Below are 16140 nucleotides of genomic sequence, written 5' to 3' on the forward strand. Positions count from 1 at the left end.
AGTCAGTTGGGTGATTTTGGGCCAGTCACTTTCTCTCAGCCCATAACGTAACTCTAAGGTGACAAGTCAATTGGATAATTCCTTTTGCAACTAGTGGATGAACTCTCAAGTGATTGGAAAAAAGCAGATTGTGCACTTGCAGGAAAATACTAGGAAGGAAAAAGAAAAAAATAGTCACAGTTTGTTTCTATGTGTTTTTACAAAAGCATTTGTAATATTTCAGTCTAACCCTAGGCAGCATGAATAAACCTAAATTCTCATTTTAAAAATTGAAATGTGAAGCTTGACTAGCAATTGCATTTTCTTGTTCCAGGGATTGCAATATAGTTTTTTAAAGTATCCCAGTAATATTTGCTATAATTCTGAAAAGAAATTCAAAAGGTATTCATCTCATCCAAAATGGCACATCCCAGTTGCTTTTAGTATAATATTTATGTGGATAAATATTGCCTGTAAAATATTAAATTAAACAATTAGAAAAATTCAGGAAAGCCCTTTTTATATTCTTATGTCAAGAAGGATGTCTCCATGCCAGAGCATCTGAAACGTATCTTTAATCTAGTTACCTCTGCTGATTTGTTTATGTCAGTGTTTTCCATGGCATTGAAGTTTTGAGTCATTCATGCACATATTTTTAATTTTTTACCAAATACAGACAAACATCTGCCATAATACATCCCAGATTTAACCATTGTCAATAAGAAAGACAAAAAAAGTCTGATAATGGACGTGGCAGTACTTGGAAACAGCAGAATAGAAGGGAGAAAACTAGAGAAAATCACAAAATGCAATGATCTGCAAATAGAAGTAGAATAACTATGGCAAAAGAAAGCAAAGATAGCACCAATTGTAACAGGGGCCTTGGGTGCAATCCCAAAAAGTCTGGAGCTCCACTTGAACACCCATCAGCATTGACAAAATCATCCTCAGTCAAATATAAAAGGCAGCTTAACTTGAAACAGCTTACATCATGCAATGATACCTTTAACATCAAATAACAACATCTGTGTGTACCAGGTCTTTAAGAAGGAATTGATAGCTGAATAAAAATGCCAAATTCAGTCTAAACATCTGGCTGATTATGCAAACAACCATAATAATAATTTCAATCAAAATAATTTCAAAAAAACAATTTTAATCAAAATTGAAAGATTATGGCATAAACTGGCTATCATGATCCCAGTGGTTATTAGCACACTGGGTGCTATACTAAAAAACCTTGGACAGTGCATTGACAAAATCTCTGGCAATTACAAAACATCACACTGCTTGGATCTACAGATATACTACACCAATACAACATCCTAGGTTCTTGGGAAAAACTCAATGTGTTATAAAGGACAACACCAACTAAAAAACTGGCAGCTATGATTTCACAGTTTGGGGCTAATAATAATAATAATAATAAATAATAAATAATAATAATATCATCATCATAGTAGTAGTAGTAGTAGTAGTAGTAGTAAGTGCCTTGGGTGCAATCCCAAAAGAACTGCAGCTCCATTTGAACACTATTGGCATTAACAAGTTCGCCATCAGTCAATTGCAAAAGGCAGCTTTATGGAAATAGCTTCCATTCTGCGACAATATCTGTAACACCATCAAACATCCAGATCTGCCTATCCCAGGTCCTTGGTAAGGACTCGATAGATAGACAAAAATGCCAAATCCTGTCTGAACATCTGGCTATTTGAATAATAATAATAATAATAATAATAATAATAATAATAATAATAATAATAATAATAATAATAATAATAATCAAACCACTTCTAGAAACAGAAAAAGTGACCATATATATGAATATACCACTACATCCCTTTTAAAATAATACAGAAGAGGGAAGGCTACTTTAGCTCACATAGTCCCTACTCCTGAAGCTGAATATGTTTGGTTTTTATCAGAATGTCACTTTTCAAAAGTGTGTAGCTCTCAGAAAAAGTTGGCATTTAAGATTATTTTGAAAATGATAGTATTTGTCATTTTCAGCATCAAAGGGAGGCCATTTGGATTATTAATCTTATTAATGTTCTTTTGGTGTATTTTGATTCCTACTGCACAATGCCATTCAGTTGTGAAGTTATTTCCTACCATTAAGGACATCAAAGAAATTAGCAAGGGTTATCAATAAATGTTATCTCTATAAGCGACAAGGGAACACGTCAGCACTAACAGGAAGAGACTCCTGGAAACTAACTGATGAGCCAACTTTTCTACACAGGGAGATACTATTAATCAGTGTTTTCTTGAATATGTTGATAACAATTCATGTTTTACAGAAAAACAATGAACAAATAATAGTAATTCTTTAAAACATGAAGTGTTAACATTAGGTTGACATTTCAAACACAATCTATTGGTTTCTGTAATGTGAAATCGATTGTGCCTTTAGGGTTGTGGGAAGCTGCAAATGAAGACTTTGAAGAAGTAATCTTGAACACTTTAGGTAAAAATCTGAAACAAAAAGGACTCTAGTATAGGTTCCGATTATCTTAAGGGATGGCTCAACCTTTGACCAAGTTTGCATGCTTAGTTATAGTTACGTTTGAATAAACATAATGGTCTACCCATCATCTAAACTGCAGATTATTATTTACAAACCATAGTGGCTGAAATCAAATATGGTAAATCATATCATAATCTGATTTAACATAATGTGTGATTCGATTTAGCATATCCCTATAATGCTGTTGTTTGGCATGGGGAAGGTAACATCGGATTGGAACTCATAAAATATTTGGCATTTGCTATGGAAAGGTCAAATTGCACATTCTCCAGAATGGCCTGTTGCCTTCCAGATTGATCCCCTTCCTGTTCTCCAGTAAGCACGGAATGGTGAGAATTATAGTCTGATCCATCTGGAGAGCAACAGGTTTGATGAGACTGCTCCACAAGAATCCTTTTCTGGAAGCAAGCAAAGTAGATAAGAATTTGATCATCAGAACCATCTGTAACTGTACAAAAAAGTTCTCCATGCTTTGACTTTGCTAGAGATAATTCAGTGTTATCCTACAGGAAAATACAGGTTTCGTTCCCACCCAGAGTGAAATTTCAATATTAAAATAACCATAGTTAGCTTGATAACAGCAAAAGACAACACAAATGTTTATTCATCATGGTTGCTTTCATCAGCTAAACTTATCAGTGAATAAAAGGAGGTAGGGTTAATTGCCAGGGGATAGAAGGGGGACAAAAAGTCAAAATGGTGGTCACAACTGCACAAGAAATCCCCACTCCTTTTCTACATGTGTTGCATGTAAAAATGGAGTAAGACTTCAACTCATGTTCATGGCCATTGTTTGTTTATTTTACTCCTGCTGGTTGCCTTGAGAGTGGTAGTATAGGAAGGTATAGGGGCAAATTCAAAGTATAGTCACAAACTAACTAGGATGATAAATCGCAGTGGGTATAAAGATATCTCACAATGTGTTACATGATTTTGAAAGAGGAAAGATAATTAGATTCACCTTCAGTTAGTGCAAATTGACAGAACTTTTAGCTTTAGAAAGTTGAAAATCCTGTCAACCATAACTCTGCCGAAGACCTAACAGATTTAATAAACTACAGTGAAAGATTACGTCCTTGGTAATCTGTAAAGTCTTGCAGTGTCACTTTTGCACCTGAAAAGTCAACTAGAGTTACCCTGAAACTGAATTGAATTTAGAAACTAAAATTGTTTTCCCACTGCACATATATTTACTCCCTCTTCTTTCTAAAGAAAGGCTTAACTTAATCAACTTATGTAGAAATGTTGTCCAGAACTATACACCATGTGTCTTCAAACTGGTGCCTTCTGGAAGTGTTGAGAATACAAGTCTCTGAATTTTCCAATCAGCATAGTCAATAGCTTTGCGAAGCCTGGCACATCATAAGAAAGAGGTCCTTGGATTTGGAGTACTGGTTGGCAATGGGTAGATGTCACTCATCAGGAGATTTATTCATTGCCAGTTAATTCTTGCCATCTGTAATTGTGAGGGTCTGTAATGGTCTCTATGTACTTGAGAGTTCTATAGCCCTTTGTCGTAGAATACATACAAAACATTTGTTTTGTTATTAACAATAAAAGCGGGGGGGGGGGGACTAGGCATATTAAACACTCATACAGTTATGTAAAAAGGCTGGGGGGGAGGGGGGGAAGAACCTAGTAAAGGCAGTGTGTTACTGAAAGCTGCAACTTGGCCAACTATTTTTAAAGTTCTCTCTTAAAAATAAATGCTGGGAATTGTGAAGGCTATACACTACCCAAGAATTGCTTATACTTCCCAACTGTTAGAAATCTACCTTGGCTATATTTCTCCTATTTAAGCCTGTGCTTTTGCACCATATGTGTACGAAGAGATGGAGTGTTATACACCACACACACACACACACACACACAATTATACACATGGTTTAGTCATGTAGTTTATTTGAACAGGAACTATACCAGACAGAATTCTTCTTGTGTTGAAATATATCCTTTTCATGCACCTCAGCTTTGTGATTAGAATGATTGGCTCTCCAAGCATTAAGTTTAGTCTACTGGTGCCGTAATTAGCCCTTTCCTAAAACTTTGGTGGGTGCTCACTAATTTCCAGTAGTCCAGATGTCATTAGAAAAACGTACAGGTCTTCTGCAAGGCCCAGTTAATACTGTCAACACACACTGGACTAGATTTCAGACTTCTCCTATTGCTCCCTCCCTGCGCTTCCTTTTATTTGGCCTAGCTTAGCAGCTTCAGAGAAGAAACAAAAGCCTTTTCTAGTGGAAAGTTTTAGTAAAACTGGCTGTGTGCCCAGATTGAAGACCTCTCCTCATTTTATAATGGTGATTGAAAGCACATATACTCCTGTGGTAAAACATGCTGGATCACTAAGTCTGGGGGTGGACATTCATTGTGATGGGTAGGGAAGAAAATGTTTAAAAAGCCTCAAATATTTAATTAGGGTCAAACCTTTAATGAACCTTAATGTCTACATTTGAGTGGTAGGCCTTTAAATGACGTTCATGAAGTTATGATTTTCCTTTTTTTTTTTGTTGCAATAAGCTATAGGAAGTACCCTTTCAGTGATACCTCCCAAAGAGACATTTCAGATAGGAAATATTTAGGGTCGGCCTAAGATGTTGCAGCAGCTACTGTCAGTCATACATGCCCCTCTAGGTTCCCTGGGCTGGAAAGTTTGAGATTTCATTGAGAATTCATCACATTTTATATAAGCGCTTTATTATAAGTGTATTGTATATTCATTTGCTTTAGAATATAGGTAGTCTTCAGCATTCGTTTAGTGAGCTTTCAAAGTTACAGTGGCACTGAAAAATGTGACTTATAACCAGTCCTCACCCTTACAATTTTGATTTGAATGTAAAATAGGTTGAGTTTAAATAGGTACATCAAGAAGCTCCCAAATGTTGGAGTCCTCCAAGGATTGGTTAAACCAGCGGTTCTCAACCTATGGGTCGCGACCCCATTTGGGGTCGATTGACCATTTCACAGGGGTCGCCAAGCAAGGCTGTCCGCCATTTTTTTCCCCTTTTCTGCCGGGTGCCTTACCTCCCTTGAGCTGGGCCAGCTGGTGGTTGGCCTGCTCCGTCTCTCTGCTGCTTGCCAGCTACGCCTTGGCCGGCGCAGGGGGCGGAACCACGCATGCGCGGCGCTCCCGGGCAGGGAAAGTCCTCAACTTACGACTGGTTTAGTCCTCGACTTATGACCGGTTTAGTCCTCGACTTACGACCGGTTGGGGTCACGGCATTAAAAAGGTTGAGAACCACTGGGTTAAACAGACTTAAATAAAAAGATAGGGAGGCAATTTGAAATATTACAACAGAACAGGTTGCATACATTTGTAACTGATTCAATATGGAAGGAGAAGAAAGATTATTGTAAGATAATGCCAAGTCATCATGCTTGAATACTAGGATAAATGGTAACTTTAACTATCTTTTCAAATTCTGGGAGTTGCCATTGCAATCTCTCTAGAGTGCACCAGGTTAAGGAAGATTAAAATGGCAACTAAACACCAAATAAAGAAGTTACCTAACTGGTGAAAAAGTTTTGTCAGTGTAATTCTAAGCAATTGTCTTCAACTTGAAGACTGTAATGAGAAGTAATGGGGAACAATTGCCATAAATGTTGTTTGTTTATGTGTAGCTGTAGAAGAATGTTGGGTGAATGCCCACACAAAGAATCTAATTTCATTGTCACACTTGGCTAGAATACTACTAGAATACACCTTAAAATATTTAGACATTGACAGGGAATCCCCATTAGAATAGTAAAACTGGAATGTGTTGGCTGAGAACACTGACAAGCATCACACTAAAACTGAGGGTCCAAAGTTGCTGTGTTTTTGTGTAAAAGGACTAAAACCTTCTGTCTTCCTCTTGTCCTGATGTTCAAGTATTGTTAAGTATTGTAACTGATATGAGTAACAAGCAAAATTAAGAGCAGAACAGAAATAAACAAGTGTCCTGTGATTTTTGCTGCGTTGTGGAAGTGATTTGAAAAGAAACATTTAATGTGCATTGAGGGGCAGCATTCAATTCAACAAATATGCTGATCTTTGTGACATTATGTGCAACTGCTTCCTTTAGCCCAAATATCTCTCACACAGAAAAAATTGAAAGACAGTTGAGAGTCATTTCCCATTTCAGACATTTGCTTCCTTTCATCATGCCATTCTAAATAGGAAGGATGTTTAAAATGACCATAATATTGCTTAGTAGATAAGATCATGTTGCACATAAGTTTCAGCTTTTTTGTTTATTTATAAGTCTGGGATGTTGCCAAAGAAAACGTATATTATCCAGAAACTTACAGAGCTTTCCTGAAAAAGCTTTGTTCAGATGCTTGCATTCATCACTGAAATATGATATTCATTTGAAATATTTCTGGGGAGTGTCACTTGAGAGTTGCATAGTGTTGGCAGGTCAGTCCATAGCCACTGTGGGAGCTATATAAACTCTTATTGCTCTAATGACCTGGTTTGTCTTGACAGAACTGCTTCTGGATAAGTTATTTTTCTGAAAAATAACTTCTGAAAGTCAGCCAGCAGCCATGTTGGGGCCAATGAAGGGCCTTGGTCTTCAAATTTTTGGCCATCCTTACTCATTGTGTTCTTTTTTTTTTTCAGTCATAGCCAGATGCAAAAATATTGTCATATGAAAAACAGTTTGGTATATTGTGAATGGACACAGACCCTGTTTTTATTTAGGAGCACATCTCGTGAAATATCACAAAGCTCTTTGGCAGTTTTAAGTCATGTAGACTAGCTGATCTATTCATTTTGGACTGGGGAACTCTTTACCACTGGAGAAACCAGCAAGAAAAATGATTACTACGAAAAACACAACTTGTGCCTATAGAGGAAGATAATCTGTGGTATGGTGTAAATTAGGAGAGGATTTGCAAGGTAACAGTGGTTTTGGGAATCAAGACAGAAGATACAGAAAAGAAGAGGGGAGAACCAAAGATGGGCATATTAGAGGGTAGAAATATAAAAAGTCCAAGTGACTAGAAAGGCAAGAGCAGAGCTTCAGAAGTTTGTTATTGTATGTTATTGTTTTTATTGTTTTCACTATATTTGAAGTGTTTATGAATAGTAAATATATTCAGCTTTTAAAACATAACGCTTCTTTGTCAGAAATTAAATGACCAGTTCTCCAAGTTCCAAATAAGACCCTAGAGTAATTCTATTATTGGAATTAGCCTTGATGACTTAATATTTGCTAGGAAATATTTTGCTCAGTATAAAAACTCCCATCTGGTTTAATATAAATTGCACTGGGCCTGTGATAATAGCCAAAAATGCAGGATTATTATGTTTACTGAACATAGTACTGACAGTCTAAGCCCAGCATTGCTTTTAGAGATCTCCAATGCAGCACAGGAGATTGTTTTTCTTAGACATACTTGACAACTGTTGATTTTGTTTTTTGTTTTTTTAAGAAAATGGACACATTCTTAGTTTGTTTCTGAAAGATTGCTCTGCTCATTGTTATTCATGAGATTGCTGTCATTGTGGTCTTTTCTTTGTAAAGGATAATGTCCATGATGTCACCGGGGAAAAAAGATCTCGCAGAGATATCATATAAAATATTTTTCTTTTGTCTCAAAAATGGGAAAATATATACATTTGTAGATTTCATTGGAAAAGTTATAAGGGAAAATTAAGCTGGTGGTCTCTATCAAACAGGATGAAGCATAATATATGTTTACATCATTACATCTGGATCCTGCCTTTTTGCGTAGTTTTTCAAATAACATACATGAGTATGTTTCCAGATTTAGCAAATTGCTACATCAGATGATTTTGTATCATCGTCCACATGTAGCTGCTTGGAGATCTCATCTGTCAGCCCAGGGTAAGGAATCATCAATACTGTACATTCATGATACCTAATTGTACATCACTACATGGTGATGTTGAAGGTCTCCTTCCACTCTTGTCAATGTGATGAACATCTTCAGACATCTATTGAATGTAATACACAATAAAGAGAAGATTAGACAGAATAGCATTTCTGCAGCACTGATACAGACAAATCTAGCTTCCGAATGCTCAGGAATCTTAGTGGTTAGGGTTAGGGTTAAGCTCTTCGTTTGGCTGGCAGGAGGGAGAGGAAAACACCTCTTTCCCTTCTCTGATCCTTGCCTCCTCAATAAGGAGCTTATTTTAGAACTAGCTGTACCCGGCCATGCGTTGCTGTGGCTCAGTCTCAATGCGCCATTGTACATTCATCCCAAACAATAAGTTTGCATTTCTGCAATACTTTTCTCATGCCGGATGCTTTGGAAATGTTGCACGTAGGAGTTTCAATGAATTGCATGTTCAATGGCAATTTCAAAGTGTCCAACAGATGGCGCTGTTTTTCATAAAAAGCATGTTTTTACCTGTCACAGGTGTGACATCTATATAATATAGGTATATAAAAACACGCGCGTATTCAAATGCAACGTTGTGTCAAAATTTCAAAGCAATCGGTGAAGAACTTTTGGAGATTTAAGATTTTGAACAAACAAACATTTACATTTTTATTTATATAAGATTACAGCAAGAGGAACATAGGAGGTGGTTAGTCCTTCCAAGCTACATACTTCCCTCTTGTCTTGAGGATGGGAGGAAATCATGTTTCAAGACATGTGAGGAAAAGGCATTTCTGAGAGGCTGTTAGCTGTCATGACAAATGTGTTGGGATCTAGTCTATTTTGTTTTTCTGGTTTTTTTTTAATGACTTTTTTAATGTTTTGATAGTTGATTGTTTTGATGAAAGGCAAGAGTCCCGTAAGGGAGATAGGGCGGTATATAAATTTAAATAATAATAATAATAATAATAATAATAATAATAATAATAATAATAATAATAATAATAATAATAATAATAATAATATAACAATATGCTTCTTACAATATGCTTCTTAGTTTCTCTGGCTAGATCCAAGAACTGAACCACATAAGACATATAGATTGGACATGTGAATTAATTAGATACTAGTGAATTAGATTACTGTGAGAGATGAAGATTAAAGAATGCATAGAGGTTAATTGGAATAATGAATGTGGGTGTGTATTCAAAAATTATAAAAATATATAAAAATTATAAATATATATATATAAACATTTTAGCACTGAGTTTGTTGCATATTCATAGTTGCTGTTGCATAAATGGAGAAACCCGGGGCTAACACAACAGAAACTGAAACTACATCGTTTTTAAAAATATTTTTAAAACTAATTTGAGAAACACCTGTGTAAAGTAATTTTCAGACAATATTCTGGTTCAGAGTGTTTATTTTTAACCTGGAAGAAGAACAAAAACTGATTGCCTTAACTATGGTACCTAATAGTGGGTAAGGTATATGAGATTAAAAATATCAAAAAATAATTTTGTCTGTCAGCTTTTTCAATTCAGTCATTTGAGGATTAGTAAAAAAAATTGCAAATTCACTCTCTTGTGAAAAAAAGTCTGCAAAAAATGTCCTCTCTTTCTCTCTCTCTGTGTGTGTGTGTGTGTGTGTGCCAAAAATAGGAATATATTATCCAGTTTTCTACTCTTAACAAGAAACAGAAAACTGCTGCAAACTTCCATTTTATCTTCTCTGCAACCTTCTTAGATATTTGATAGCTAGTAAATGTACCACATGATGTGCGATATTACATATAGAACATTACTATTTATTTAATTAGTTAGTTTTGTTCCTTCAAGGAAGCATTGACTCCTAACAACTGCCTGGACTACGGGTACTTGGCAAGATTTCAGAAATGTTTTGCCATTGCCTTCTTCCTAGGGCTGAGAGAGAGTGGCTGAGGGTCACCCAACTGGCTTTGTGGCTAAAGCAGGACTAGAATTTACAATCTCTAGCCTGATGCCTTAATCATGACACCAAAATGGCTCTCCTTGAATATGATATACCACTGCATAGTATCCATACATAATTACAAATCTTTAATATTATGCTAAATGTATTCCCCCCCCCCTCCCCAAGATCAAATTCTGTACCATGCTATTTATCCAACAGAAAAATCCAGCTAAATTGAATACATTAACTAATATAGATTCTTTGAGTCAAATAATCATTTAATTCTTAGGAGAATATATGACTTCTTAATGTCTGGTGCTATGTTGTGGTTGGAGAGAGGGGGCATAGCCCAGGACAAACCTCCGTCCCTACCTCTCACCATTCTGTAATTAACGCAGGATGATGCCACAACAAAATTATTTTAAAGCACTAACATCAGGCACTGTTAAAATACGGCTCATTTGTATTATTTTAAACTCTTGATCCTGAATAAAATTAAATTTATCTCGACTGTCAAGATTTCTTGAAACTTTGGCTTTGGTTGCATTAGCATACATCTGTTGATCAAGACTAAGCACTTGTAGTGGCCCTATCTTCCTTTAAAGGGAAGATTGTAGTGTATTTCATGACACGTTTCCTTGCTGGCATGTGAGAAATCTTTTTGGATTATTGCGAATTTTACTTTTTCCGGTTAGAAAAAAAAACTAGTGGCCTCCTTCATATCTTCTGTTGAAACTCCTTTGAAGACAATCTGCACTGCCCCAAGCTTGCAAACCGAGCTTAGTCTGATCCTCTTTTCCTAATGTCCATTTCCTTGATCTTCCTAGCTGGTTGAGGAATTCTGGGAGTTGAAGTCCACAAGTCTTAATGTTGCCATGTTTGGAAACCCCTGTTCTACTCCATGACAGCTCTTTTTAACTACAGAGACTAGAACTGAATTTGGAGACACAGTTGTTCTATATTTGTTGCCTATCGCTTTTATGATTTGAGGCAAGAGATCACATCTGAGTATGTTTGTATTCCTGTCAGCAATAAAAGAAAACAACTATCATCAGTATGGCAGCTCAACCTTATGATTGTTGTCCTGGGCTTGTCCTCAAATCTAGAAACCGAGAGGCAGAACAGGTTGAAAATAGCATTGTGACATTTCCTGGCCCTTTGTTATTTTTTTTTCTCATAACCCAAACTTTCCCCTAATGAAAATATTCAAAACACTTTCAAAAAGACAGTCAGAGTAAAGAAAGGGACAAAAGCTTTCACATCTGAGTCACTTATCCTTTCTTATCGGTCCTTTGGAGACATTAGCTAATGAACATATGATAGGCTGTACAATAGAACAAGTGCTTTGGGGCTTTCCCTGTTTTCCTAGCCAGCTTGGAAACTTCTTATTCCCATGGTCACTATAGAGAGCTTGCTTTTAACTTCCTTGCTCTCAGTATAGAGGCTATACGTATGCATGCGTTATCTCTTCTCTGAATAATGCATTCTACCTCCTTCTCCCCCCCTCTTTTTTTCTCTTCCCCCCCCCCCCCACCCCAGTTGTGAAAATTTTCACTCTGGGATGCTTCTCTATCAGGCTGAAGCAGCTGCTGTTGTTTTAGATATGGCAGGAAGTAGGTACCGGAAAACACTTAGTGTTCACAGCCCTTAGAAAAATCAAGAAATTCTGCTGATTTACTCAAGCCTTTGGCTCCATTCAAAGCCAGTGACCGGGAGGGGGGGGGAGGGCTTTTCATCAGACAACTGTGTCTGGGCTGTAAATGTCAGAACTGAGGTTTTTGCCATCACCTTCCTGCAAGGTCCTCCAGAGATATTTGATACGTCTGTATAAATCACGAAATACTTGGCTTTGAGAAAAAATAGTTCCACTTCAGCTAACATTGCAGAAGTGGGACTGACACGTGTGCATTCAGCACAAGCAAAGGCATCTGGTTACAGAGCTTTAAGGCAGCTGAGGAAAGCCTCTCTCCCCCCCCCCACCTTTAAAAAAAAAGTTATCAGAGGAAAATAACTTCTCTAAAGCCTCTCCATTTTATCACTTTTTAGGACCAAAATTATATTTAAAAAAAGTAGATTGTCTCCAGTGCTTCTTCGCTGGAACACCACAAATGCATTTAACAGGGCGCTGAAAAGAAGCTGATTTGAATATACAGAACATTTACAGAACTTAACTCATTGTTCATTTAAAGTTAGGGTAAGGATGGAATATCTTAATTCTTAATGCCTGCCTGAGAATATAGCAATTGGCTGTAATTTTGAAATCGGCCAGTTTAAAAAAAAAAATGCATTTGACGTCGGGTGCTTGTATAAAATTCTCAGTTCTGTTCCTCACGCTTGTGTGATACCACAATGCTGTTAGATAAGAAATGGGCCTTATCACCATTAGTAATTAGGAACCCAAAGTGCAGAAAAATCCTTTATAAATTTGAACTGGATCTCCTGAAATTAATAGCAGTGGTGTAACAGCACTACCACTTAGAGAATTGCCTCACTAGTTAACATCTGTAAATGTTTATTTGGGGGGGAAGGGAATTACCGATTAAAATATTTCTTTTAATTATAGTCTCCAGATGAAATTGGTTAAGAGATGAAATTGGTCATTGCATGAACAGGCCCCAGAGTCGGCCAGAGGCTGGGAGAGCACTGCTGCTTTTGGCTTGGCTCCCTGTTTTATAATGTCAAACTCAGAACACTCTTTATGTACTCTTTTATTATTATTTTTTTCCCCTGTAGTGGTCCTTGCCAGCAAGCTGTAAACTACTGTATATCACTCCGATTTAAGAACCTCAACTTTAAAACAAATTAAACACTTGTTGACATTGTAATAAAAATCAGAACTGAACTGAAGAGCTCACTAAAACTACACTTCAATTATTTCATAGATTTAAGATTGCTTTCTAGGATTCCCAGGCTCCCAGTGCTACAAAGTTATTTCAGTAAATGGTTGGAAGAAATCATTAAAGGGATCTAAAAGGGATCTAATCCCATGAGTAAAAGGTTAAAGCCTCCATGGAGAAAGTGATTGTCCACTCTTCATCTGGCCTGCTAGCAATTTGCCCTGTTTTCACGGGATAGAATCTCTTTAAGAGAAATTCAAAGTAATCTGTGTTTTTGAAAGAAGGATTTCAAGTACAATCTGTCAAAATTTGGCTCTTTTTGATGTGAGAAGGGCAACAAGTAAAAGTTTGGCCCAGATTCCACTTCAGGCAGGTAGTGGTAAGACTTTTGCTTTTATCCAATTTTTTTTTTCTCACTTCCATCTCCATACTTAGCTGTAACCTTTAATGTCCCTTTTATATCTTTTCCCCTTCCTTTACAAAGTGGAAACTTCTTCATTCCAGTTGAGTTTAATGCCAGGTTTCCATTCCTCTTGGATTTTTTTTTTCTTTCCAAAATAGGTTGGAATGAAAGTATTTCATAGAAGCTACTTTTGATAACAGTTTGCTAAATGGGGAGTTTAAAAAAAGATAGTGGAAGAATTTTACTTTAGTTTGAGCAAAAAATGAGAATGTATGGTAATTAATAAAATATTTTTGAAAATCATCCTTTAAAAATAATGATATTGTTTTTGTATTGGCAAAGCCAAAAACCTAAACATGTTAAAGTTGTTTAAACTTTAAACTCGTTGTTTTCTTAGGGGAGAAAGTTGAAGCCATACAAATTTCTCTGTATTTCAAAAGGAAAACCATTGGTACCTTGAGTTATTTCAAGTTCTACTATGCAGTGTTTCTCAACCTTGACAATTTTAAGGCATGTGGACTTCAACTCCCAGAATTCCACAGCCAGCATTGCTGGCTGTGGAATTCTGGGAGTTGAAATCCACATGCCTTAAAATTGTCAAGGTTGAGAAACACTGTACTATAGTGACTGATGCCACTGAGAAGACATGTTGCTATTTACATTTTAAATGACCAGCATTGTGTATAGTGCTAATATTGATATTGTCTTAAGCTACAGTAAATGCACATTTCTTCTTGCAGTCCAGTCTCTGCCATTGTTATGAAGTAATCTGGAAAATATATTGCTCTTGCAGGGTGAAATATTAAAAAAGAAATAAGGAAAGAAACCTACACCCCCCCTGATTGGCAGTCAAATCATGGCATATGTGTACTGTGCAATCTTTTATGCTGTAATTTACAACTTCCAGAGAAACTGACATTCAATAAAATAGTTCCAAAATTACTCAAATGAAACACTACATTTTCTCCACAAAGATATCTAAATGGAAATAAATAAATAAATATTTTAAAAAATGATTATTTATGCATATATAAATAAATAAAGGGAGATGGGTGGTTTAAGAAATGATAAAAAATAAAATATACTCAGAATTTTAAGATAATTCAGTATCATAGAATGCATATGACATACTAATGGAAGTCCCTTAACAAAATGCAAGATACATAGAGACTATTCAAAGAAATACATAATATCTATTTCTAATTTCATTAAAAACACGAATCCTGGGTAAATCTATGCAAAATATTGATTATGAAGGAGGCCCAAACATAGGTACCGATTATGAAAGTATAATGAAATAATCTTTTCTAGCAGTCTACATAATAACAATTCATAAAAGAATATTAAATGCAATAGAAAAAGGTTTCTTGTAACTGCATATTACTAAGTATTAGTTACTTCTCAGTCAAATCCACAGGGTACATATGTATTCAGACTAACTGATTTATGTCATAATAAATGAGAATACTAGTGTTGCAAGGATTGGTATAATCTGATACACATAACCTTAATTAACTGGTCAAAAGGAAAATTTGAATAAGTGCAGAGGATTTAAGACCACAGAGATCTGCATTCACAGAACTAAGTAAAACCTTAATTCGTTGGAAAGGTCTAGTTTTCATAATGAAGTACCAGAGGTATTTACACCAAAACCAAACTAATTTATCGTGTATTTAGGTGATATTAGAGCACCAATATTATTTAAATTCTAATAACAATTTTATATTAGGACCAAAGGGTCTATGGCACCATAAATCGGAAAGAACCAGCTGAGGTGACAAGTTGCCTCAACTGTATACACAGGAGAAGCCCCTGAGTCTCTATCTTATTAATCTTTTCATACTTTGGAAAATATCATTCTGTCATTTTACACACAGTCTTTGGAACTAAAGTCCAATTGGTTTAAAGGGAACTTTATAAACAACGGTATATATGTATAGCAAATATAATATTAGGATTCAGGAAATACTTTTGAATGGCGACTAGTGCCAAGGACGTATATTCTACAGTATGGAGATACTGCCCACCACTTCAACTAAAATGACAGCCCCACACCTAGAATTAATTAAAAGTAGGAAACATGACTGAGAAGCAATTATCTGAAGCATCCTTTCTTCATAATCCAGTTCCTCTTACTTAGCAAAATTAAAACAAAGGTTAACATTACCCTATGTGAGCAGGCTGCTATTGTGGTTGAAGAAAGAGTTTATTGAGAAAAAAAATGTGTACAGCAAGCAGGCTGCAGCCACTCATTCTGCATGCACACGCTTTGTGTGTGTCCCGTTTGAACTTGCATACAATTAGACAGTATATTGCTGACATCTGGCCTTGAGAAGATGTCATTTGTTCATAGCAAAAATGAGTTTTACCATACATGAGATTAGAAATCTGTAAACATTGTGAGCTAGGACTGATGGGTACACAGTGTGTGCTGACAAGTGATATGTCTAAGTTACATGCAACAAGGTTTGGAGTGAATCTATCATTGGTACCAGATGTTTGCAATAAGATGACGTGTCCTTAGCCCATAATTTGAGCTGTACTTAATTCCATCTGGTTTTAATTTTTACCACAGAATGTCAATTATTTAAAAATCCAACAATTCTAAGAAACCTTAAATTCTA

General features: G+C 36.0%; 1 protein-coding gene across 1 annotated transcript in view; it reads left to right on the forward strand.

Annotated features, from left to right (window-relative positions):
- Positions 1-16140, forward strand: part of NFATC1 (nuclear factor of activated T cells 1) — a 120120-nt gene that overhangs the window by 93622 nt on the left and 10358 nt on the right. The gene's annotated exons all lie outside the window — the stretch shown is intronic.

Source organism: Protobothrops mucrosquamatus, unplaced genomic scaffold (assembly GCF_001527695.2).
Source record: "Protobothrops mucrosquamatus isolate PMUCROS unplaced genomic scaffold, P.Mucros_1.0 scaffold386, whole genome shotgun sequence".
NCBI classification, from domain to species: domain Eukaryota; kingdom Metazoa; phylum Chordata; class Lepidosauria; order Squamata; family Viperidae; genus Protobothrops; species Protobothrops mucrosquamatus.